General features: G+C 29.4%; 3 long non-coding RNA genes across 4 annotated transcripts; 1 reads left to right on the forward strand and 2 right to left on the reverse strand.

Annotated features, from left to right (window-relative positions):
• Nucleotides 1-387: 387 nt before the first annotated feature.
• On the reverse strand, nucleotides 388-949 carry LOC127746545 (uncharacterized). Its single transcript, XR_008008262.1, has 3 exons — nucleotides 895-949; nucleotides 615-688; nucleotides 388-507 (listed from the first exon to the last, which is right to left on the reverse strand). It is a non-coding gene; the product is annotated as an uncharacterized LOC127746545 (long non-coding RNA).
• A 131-nt stretch (nucleotides 950-1,080) lies between these two features.
• Nucleotides 1,081-3,194, reverse strand: LOC107485109 (uncharacterized). The gene is made up of 4 exons (XR_001591349.3): nucleotides 3,044-3,194; nucleotides 2,125-2,861; nucleotides 1,451-1,679; nucleotides 1,081-1,223 (listed from the first exon to the last, which is right to left on the reverse strand). It is a non-coding gene; the product is annotated as an uncharacterized LOC107485109 (long non-coding RNA).
• A 3,556-nt stretch (nucleotides 3,195-6,750) lies between these two features.
• On the forward strand, nucleotides 6,751-9,610 carry LOC107485108 (uncharacterized). Of its 2 annotated transcripts, none has more exons than XR_008008584.1 (7): nucleotides 6,751-7,062; nucleotides 7,245-7,981; nucleotides 8,427-8,655; nucleotides 8,775-8,917; nucleotides 9,037-9,103; nucleotides 9,310-9,383; nucleotides 9,491-9,610. It is a non-coding gene; the product is annotated as an uncharacterized LOC107485108 (long non-coding RNA). The 2 variants fall into 2 exon arrangements; XR_002374245.2 differs by having other exon boundaries at nucleotides 7,312-7,981.
• The last annotated feature ends 597 nt before the right edge of the window (nucleotides 9,611-10,207 follow it).

The following is a 10,207-nucleotide window of genomic DNA, read 5'->3' on the forward strand; positions in this document are numbered from 1 at the left end:
TATTGCAGCGGTTTACAAACCGCTGCAATTTTATAAGCAATTTAAAAAAAATTTATATTGCAGAGGTTTATAACCCCCACAATTTTCACATCTATATTAAAAAAAAATTGGCTTCATAAAACTACTCAATTATATTGCTTCATCATCTAGGCAAACACAAAAATAAGAGCAAACTAAAAAAAAATTGGCTTCATAAAACTACTCAATTATATTGCTTCATCATCTAGGCAAACACAAAAATAAGAGCAAACTAAAAATGGCTAAAATATCACAAGTAAAGTAATAACAAATTTAGTAATGACCCTATTAAAGATCCAAATTAGATAATACAAAAGGAAGCGCCAAATAAAATATCATGAGCATCAACAACATTAAAAGGATCATCAAATAGATATATATATCATGATCTTGATATAAAGCACGTACTATTTGAATCCTTTGTACCTCTCCTGGATGCATGATGGTCTTCTACTTCTTGATGTATGGAGAGTGTGCCTCTTCATTAAACTGATACCAAAAGGCATTTCCAAAATGGTTAATTCAATTTCAAGCACCAAAACAAAATTGTTCAGGGATAATAAGCTCTATATCACATTCGAATAAGATTAACTCACATGTGAAATGTGCTCTGCATGAAATAATATATGATATATCACCAACATTCATAGAGCTTAGAATATAATTTTATCTGAACCATGAAATTAAATAATTATAATATATTTCTATAGAAATAACATTACAGTAAAGTAAAATATATTACAAAAATAATCACAAAAGCAAACTAAAAATTGAATAGGAAAAGATTCAGGTACTTTCAATAACTTGCACATAAAGCCAATCAAATTAGCTATGGCCCATGATCAATAGCTAATGCACTTGAAGACAAACACATACCATAGTTATGAGCCTTGCAAGCCCAACCACAAAAGTAGTGTGACTACAGCAAATTTTGTTGCTGGAACTGAAATGAATTGCAAAAAATCATTAGATATGGAAGTCTCATGCTAAAGTACTCATCATATATGTATTTTATTTTCACAAGAAAAAAATTTTAAAATAGACAAAAAACCTGCTAATTACATATTTTTCAGATCTTTAGTCAATGATCCAATCAACCATGGCAGCACACATTTAATCAATTTCAGAGGCATTATGCACAAGCTTTGATATAAAAGTTCACATTGCCTTTTGATACTAAAGTGCTTCTGTGCAAGCGGAAGAACCTATAGATGAGAGAGAATATATCATGTATTAAAAATAATTAAATAAATAAAAAGATAGTTTACTGTTGCAGCTATTTTGACTAACTTTTTTTCAATAATTCAACTATGAATTAAGAAGTACAGAATATATCATGTATTGAAAATAATTAAATAAATAAAAAGATAGCTTATTGTTGAAGATTAACACTACATACAGTCCGCATCTCACTCTAGCAATGAAGACTCACCTGAACATCTTCATTCTTGAAATGCCTCTAGATGGTTTCCATTATATGATCAGCATGTGAGCACAGCTTTGAATAAAATTCAACTTTGGAATTAGATGTTACTCCTTCACCTTGAATTCTTTCAATCAAACACCAGAAGTAATTAAATTGGCTTTCTTCTTCAGCATGCTCCTGAAAGAAAGATAGCTTTGTGTCCACTACTGAAAAAATAACTCTGTCCTCAGCAATGCTACATTTTATAGAAAAGTCAATTATTCAGTCCTTGAGAAATAAGAGAAAGAATTGACGAAAGAGGAAAGCTTTTAGAAAGTAGATAACTTAACAAACTTTCTTTTAAAATCAGTTTTGTCACTCAATATACCACAGGAAATCAGAATAACAGATTCTCCACAAGAGGATAACATTTAAGAAAGTAGCACCCTTCAATCTTTTATGAATTTCAATTTATAAATCAATATATAAAAGGGAATGAAAATACATACTCTTTTATGTATAAATGGGAACTAAAATACATCACTCTTTTATGTTGCCAATTGAGTTGAAAAAGAAATGTCCAACAAGAAATCTAAATAATGACTCTTTTAATTGAAGAAACATGTGATACTTCTACAGGACATAGACCAAAGTTAAAGCAATATAAGTGAAATATGCAAACTTCTGCAATAAATAGCAACCTTTCATTAAAAGCTGGCAGATTGGTAAAATCTCCAGACAATTGTATCTTTCTAGTCTCCACTACATCGAACTTGAGAATGATGTACACCATTTTCAACTGTGTTAGCACTACTTATACCTTCCATCCATGTGTAAATAACCTTCAATGAGCAAGAATATGATCAATTATATTATCATTACAAGTTGCAAAACAATTCAGTGACAGTGATTACTTAGTACTATAATACTGTGTTCTGTCAATAGATTTTTCGAATTAGAGACAAAGAGTGTAAATGGAAACTCATCAATTAAAACTGATCCAAAAAGTCAACCTAATTCCTAATAGATAACCCTAACATACATGAATTTTATAGAGAATCTACTCAAATTTTAAAACCAAATCTGAATCTCAAAAAAAGCAAATTCATCTCTCAATAGTTTGTTAAAAACATCTTCCAAGATTAAACTAGATAGCAAAAAAAAAGATGAAATAAATGATAAATCAATTAAATAGAAAATAAAATAATAAGAAACTTCCCTGAGATTAATGTCGGCATCGTTGGAGAGAAATTGAAGCCGGATCTCAACGAGGAGGCAGAGTAGTTGAGAACGGATGTCGAATAAAGAGAGATAACACGAATCGAGTGGAGATCTCCGTTGCATATGCAACGCGAAGCTTGATGCTAATCTCTGACGATAATAAAGGACAAACAATTATTACTCGAAAACCAATTAACGAACTTGAAACACCAAAAACCTGAAAAATTAGTGCAGAAGAAAATCCCAATTTCAAACCAATAGCCATAAAATTAACTCAGAATCCAATATCCATTAGAATTAACTCAGAATCCATACAATTATGTCAGAAGTCAAAATCTATACAACAACAATTATACAAATTAGAAAAACGCAACTGAAGAAGTAGGAATGAGTGCTTACAGGAGAACAGAAGACGGGCGAGCAGCAACTATGAACCGACGATGACGAGGATAGGTCCGAGCTTGATGACGAGGATAGGTCCGGGCTTGACGACGAGGGCAGAGACGGCAATGCGACCAACAGCTCTGAAACGACCTTCTGGCGACGCAAGGAAATGAGCATACCTTCGTTCATAACTGCCGCAAGTCCTTCGTTTTTGCAACGATTTTAAAAATGGCTGCTAATTTTTCGCTGCTATTATCCGTCCATCTTGTAGTGACACAATCATAAACTATTTACTGGATTCAAATTCAGATTCAATTATTAACTAGAATTAAACCACACCTTAGGAACTTCATTGGATTCAAATTTCAAATCCACTTCACTCTAGTTCAGCAAACAATCTGAAGTTAAATAATCCATTTTCTTCAAAACGATTTTAGAGCTTGATTTTAGAAACAATGGAAAAGGAGAAAAACGAAGAAAGAGAAACAGAGAGAGAAATTTACATAAACGACGACAAAAAAGACAGAGAGAAACACACGAAAGAGATCGAATAGAGAAGGCAAGAAAACCCAGAAGAAGGAAACGAAATCCTTTTGAAGAAGGAAGTAAAATATTCACGCGTTGATTGATTGAAAAATCTATTAAGAAAGCGCATGAAACATACGTGCCATAAGTGGCGTGTTTTAGGGCTAAGAAAATTTCAAGACTTGTAAAACTTGTATAGTGAAAAGGCTTGTATGTGAAGATTAATTGATTGTTATTATATTCAACTATTAAAAAAATTAAAATTTTATTATTATTTTTACTATAATTAATATTTGAATTTATTCGTAAAAATCATAGCAGAAACATGATTTTATATATCCTTTACATAATTTTAGATTTTTAATAACAGTAAAAAAAATTAGTTTTAGATAATTGAGTTTAATAAGAATGTATATAGTTGAATAACTAATAAAATAATAAATAAAAAATTATGATATAATACGAGTACAATTGTGAATTGTGTAACAAAAGTGCAAGAGAAAATAATGAGAGAAAAGACAAAATTAATATTTTTTATTTTATTTAATTACTCTAAACTTTTAAATTTTAACTTTAACAAATTAATTTATTATACAAGTATTTTTAAATTTTTAGATTTTTATAATGAATGATAGATTCAATGTTATGGAAAATCAATGTAGGAGTAATAATATTTTACAAGTTTGTATAAGATTGCTTACATGCATGGCTTTTAAATATCAACAATATTTTTGGAGAAATTATCCTTAAGTATTATTATCTTTTATGATAAGATGTTTTAGCTATCTAGAACTTTAGTTGGTATGAACTTCCTTTAATTTAAAGAAGTGTACAAGTCAAAAGAGAATCACAGTTTGTTAAATATTATTGGAGTACAGAAAATTTTTTAATTAGAATTAGTTAGAGGCCACAATAATTAAATTATTTTTTTAATTTTGTTATTTTTAACATTTCAATTTGTAATAAAAAATATATATTTATTAGATTATCTGATCTATTAAGTAATATTAGTGTTAAATGATTTTATAAACTAAGTTGTTGTTGGACTATATAAATGGTAGGTGTTTTAAAGTCTTATTATAATATATAAAAATGCGGTTTGTACACTAAAATCAGCCACTAAAATCAGCTACTAATATATTTGTGTATAAACACATGTGTAGTTTAATTTATTTTCAATGTGTATTTGTATACCGTATACTGATAACTGATGACTTTGGTGACTGATTTTGGTATATACATAATATAATTCTATATATAATATAACAGATAAATACAATAATATTATATTACTAATTCACCACATAATTTATTAAATAATTATTGAGTAATTAACAGATTAAACAATTAAAGAATGATAAAAAATTTTGAACTAGAATATAAGAGTTGTTATACGCATCCAACACAATCAAATAAGGTATTAATTTAAATGGATATTATTATTAGTTAAAAGTTATTTGATTTATGTTAGTAAAATATGTTAATTTTATGTGATATTTTTTTATACAGCTTTTTTTTTACATACTAAATAATATAGTCTTGATATTTATGTATATGCACCAAACATTCCATTTTAAACCATTAAATATAGATTCATCAAATATAGGTGAAAAGAGGTAAAAATTTAACAATAGTTATTGAAATGACTACCTGTGAATATTATTTTTTATTTATGAAAAATATTAATATGTATTCTTATAGCACTGATTTGTTGTTTCTATTTTATTACGCAAGATTATATATACCATAATCTGAAGATATTAGAGGATATAGAATGAGAAAAACAACTGCTTAGTATTGATAGTTAGATGTCCTACTGAGACCATTAAAAAACAATAAAAACTTATTATATAGTAAAATATTTCTGAGAGAAGACGGACAAATGGTGAGGCTATAATTTTTTTAATATGAAAATTATTGTTGTATTATTTTTTATTATAAAAGAGGTGTGTGTTTTAATTTAACATAAAAGTATTATGTAAGTTCACAAATTAAAAAGTTAAATTTGTGTAAATTTACAAATTAAATGGTCAGTTTTATATTTTAAAAATTAAAAAAAAATTAAACTTCACAAATCAAAAGAGAGAAAATCTTGGGAATAGTTTTTTTTTATTAAAATTTGGTTGAGACTTAATCAATAAAAAAAAAGTGAGTAATTCCACATTATTGAATATAATCTCACATCATTAAAAAAATTAATAATAACTAATTAATAGTTACAAATCACAAAAACTACTAACCCCTAATACTCTTTATCAAAAGATCAAATTTATAAACACACTAAATTTCATATATAATTAAAAAAATATTATTATAAAACCAATATCAAAATTAAAAACCAAAATAGTGGCTACATTAAGATAAACCTTAACCCGTATATTTTCAAGGAAGTAATAAATAAAAGATGTCAAAAGTCTTGTAATAATCAATAAAAGAATTAGAATAGTTACAATCATATATACTAGGGTATGTATAAAATGAGTATAATAATTATGTATTTATTAATTAGATGTGTCACATTTATATAGATTATTAGATTTTAGGTTTAATTATTCTGTTAGTTCCTATAGTTTTACTAAATTTTTAGTTAGGTTTTTATACTTTTTTTCTTTCAATTGGGTCTTTACACTGCTTTAATTCTGTAATTAAGTCCTTCCTAATATAAAAAATATTAGAGTTAACTGAATATTTTTTCGCAAATTGAAGGTATTTATAATTAAAAACTTAATTAAATCTTTGATCGCGTATATTTTGATAAAAATATTATGTTAATTTTAACATTTTTAACATAAAAAAGGATGTAATTACAAAATTAAAAGCAGTATAGGAACCCAATTGAAAGGAAAAAATGTATAGGGACCTAATTAAAAATTTGGTAAAACTATAAGAACCAACAGAGTAATTAAACCTAGATTTTATTAGATGAAATAAAAGGCTAATATAAAAAAAGGGTATCGATGGACTCTAATGTCACTACAAGATGGACGGATAATAGCAGCGAAAAATTAGCAGCTATTTTTGAAACCGTCGCAAAAACGACAGACTCGCGATAGTTATGAACTGTGGTTTGGCCGCCGCTGCAAAGCTACTCAGGATAACAGCGGTTTAGTTTAAATAGCTGCACATCAATCACTTTGGGTATATATTATTATCATTAATTCATTATTATTATTATTATTAAAACACTAACGCTTTATACACTACTCCTCTTTAGAAAACACACACCGCGCTCCAATCCCTCTTCTCCATCATCATACACTCCCCACTAGCCCTAACTCTCAGCCCTAATTCCTATAGCCGTCCAGCCGGTGAAGCCCTCGCCTTTCGCAGCTCTCGCCATCGAAGGTATGCTCATTTCCTTGCGTCGCCAGAAGGTCGTTTCAGAGCTGTTGGTCGCATTGCCGTCTCTGCCCTCGTCGTCAAGCCCGGACCTATCCTCGTCATCAAGCTCGGACCTATCCTCGTCATCGTCGGTTCATAGTTGCTGCTCGCCCGTCTTCTGTTCTCCTGTAAGCACTCATTCCTACTTCTTCAGTTGCGTTTTTCTAATTTGTATAATTGTTGTTGTATAGATTTTGACTTCTGACATAATTGTATGGATTCTGAGTTAATTCTAATGGATATTGGATTCTGAGTTAATTTTATGGCTATTGGTTTGAAATTGGGATTTTCTTCTGCACTAATTTTTCAGGTTTTTGGTGTTTCAAGTTCGTTAATTGGTTTTCGAGTAATAATTGTTTGTCCTTTATTATCGTCAGAGATTAGCATCAAGCTTCGCGTTGCATATGCAACGGAGATCTCCACTCGATTCGTGTTATCTCTCTTTATTCGACATCCGTTCTCAACTACTCTGCCTCCTCGTTGAGATCCGGCTTCAATTTCTCTCCAACGATGCCGACATTAATCTCAGGGAAGTTTCTTATTATTTTATTTTCTATTTAATTGATTTATCATTTATTTCATCTTTTTTTTTGCTATCTAGTTTAATCTTGGAAGATGTTTTTAACAAACTATTGAGAGATGAATTTGCTTTTTTTGAGATTCAGATTTGGTTTTAAAATTTGAGTAGATTCTCTATAAAATTCATGTATGTTAGGGTTATCTATTAGGAATTAGGTTGACTTTTTGGATCAGTTTTAATTGATGAGTTTCCATTTACACTCTTTGTCTCTAATTCGAAAAATCTATTGACAGAACACAGTATTATAGTACTAAGTAATCACTGTCACTGAATTGTTTTGCAACTTGTAATGATAATATAATTGATCATATTCTTGCTCATTGAAGGTTATTTACACATGGATGGAAGGTATAAGTAGTGCTAACACAGTTGAAAATGGTGTACATCATTCTCAAGTTCGATGTAGTGGAGACTAGAAAGATACAATTGTCTGGAGATTTTACCAATCTGCCAGCTTTTAATGAAAGGTTGCTATTTATTGCAGAAGTTTGCATATTTCACTTATATTGCTTTAACTTTGGTCTATGTCCTGTAGAAGTATCACATGTTTCTTCAATTAAAAGAGTCATTATTTAGATTTCTTGTTGGACATTTCTTTTTCAACTCAATTGGCAACATAAAAGAGTGATGTATTTTAGTTCCCATTTATACATAAAAGAGTATGTATTTTCATTCCCTTTTATATATTGATTTATAAATTGAAATTCATAAAAGATTGAAGGGTGCTACTTTCTTAAATGTTATCCTCTTGTGGAGAATCTGTTATTCTGATTTCCTGTGGTATATTGAGTGACAAAACTGATTTTAAAAGAAAGTTTGTTAAGTTATCTACTTTCTAAAAGCTTTCCTCTTTCGTCAATTCTTTCTCTTATTTCTCAAGGACTGAATAATTGACTTTTCTATAAAATGTAGCATTGCTGAGGACAGAGTTATTTTTTCAGTAGTGGACACAAAGCTATCTTTCTTTCAGGAGCATGCTGAAGAAGAAAGCCAATTTAATTACTTCTGGTGTTTGATTGAAAGAATTCAAGGTGAAGGAGTAACATCTAATTCCAAAGTTGAATTTTATTCAAAGCTGTGCTCACATGCTGATCATATAATGGAAACCATCTAGAGGCATTTCAAGAATGAAGATGTTCAGGTGAGTCTTCATTGCTAGAGTGAGATGCGGACTGTATGTAGTGTTAATCTTCAACAATAAGCTATCTTTTTATTTATTTAATTATTTTTAATACATGATATATTCTCTCTCATCTATAGGTTCTTCCGCTTGCACAGAAGCACTTTAGTATCAAAAGGCAATGTGAACTTTTATATCAAAGCTTGTGCATAATGCCTCTGAAATTGATTAAATGTGTGCTGCCATGGTTGATTGGATCATTGACTAAAGATCTGAAAAATATGTAATTAGCAGGTTTTTTGTCTATTTTAAAATTTTCTTCTTATGAAAATAAAATACATATATGATGAGTACTTTAGCATGAGACTTCCATATCTAATGATTTTTTGCAATTCATTCCAGTTCCAGCAACAGAATTTGCTGTAGTCACACTACTTTTGTGGTTGGGCTTGCAAGGCTCATAACTATGGTATGTGTTTGTCTTCAAGTGCATTAGCTATTGATCATGGGCCATAGCTAATTTGATTGGCTTTATGTGCAAGTTATTGAAAGTACCTGAATCTTTTCCTATTCAATTTTTAGTTTGCTTTTGTGATTATTTTTGTAATATATTTTACTTTACTGTAATGTTATTTCTATAGAAATATATTATAATTATTTAATTTCATGGTTCAGATAAAATTATATTCTAAGCTCTATGAATGTTGGTGATATATCATATATTATTTCATGCAGAGCACATTTCACATGTGAGTTAATCTTATTCGAATGTGATATAGAGCTTATTATCCCTGAACAATTTTGTTTTGGTGCTTGAAATTGAATTAACCATTTTGGAAATGCCTTTTGGTATCAGTTTAATGAAGAGGCACACTCTCCATACATCAAGAAGTAGAAGACCATCATGCATCCAGGAGAGGTACAAAGGATTCAAATAGTACGTGCTTTATATCAAGATCATGATATATATATCTATTTGATGATCCTTTTAATGTTGTTGATGCTCATGATATTTTATTTGGCGCTTCCTTTTGTATTATCTAATTTGGATCTTTAATAGGGTCATTACTAAATTTGTTATTACTTTACTTGTGATATTTTAGCCATTTTTAGTTTGCTCTTATTTTTGTGTTTGCCTAGATGATGAAGCAATATAATTGAGTAGTTTTATGAAGCCAATTTTTTTTTAGTTTGCTCTTATTTTTGTGTTTGCCTAGATGATGAAGCAATATAATTGAGTAGTTTTATGAAGCCAATTTTTTTTTAGTTTGCTCTTATTTTTGTGTTTGCCTAGATGATGAAGCAATATAATTGAGTAGTTTTATGAAGCCAATTTTTTTTTAATATAGATGTGAAAATTGTGGGGGTTATAAACCTCTGCAATATAAATTTTTTTTAAATTGCTTATAAAATTGCAGCGGTTTGTAAACCGCTGCAATAGTTTTTTAAAACCCGTTAGCCGAATTGCGGCGGTTTTAAACCGCCGCAAATAATCTAATCCCATTTTGCAGCGGTTGTGCCAGCGGTTCATTCGAACCGCCGCAAAATCAAATCTCCACCCCCTAACTTGCAA

Source organism: Arachis duranensis, chromosome 4 (assembly GCF_000817695.3).
Source record: "Arachis duranensis cultivar V14167 chromosome 4, aradu.V14167.gnm2.J7QH, whole genome shotgun sequence".
Lineage (NCBI taxonomy): Eukaryota > Viridiplantae > Streptophyta > Magnoliopsida > Fabales > Fabaceae > Arachis > Arachis duranensis.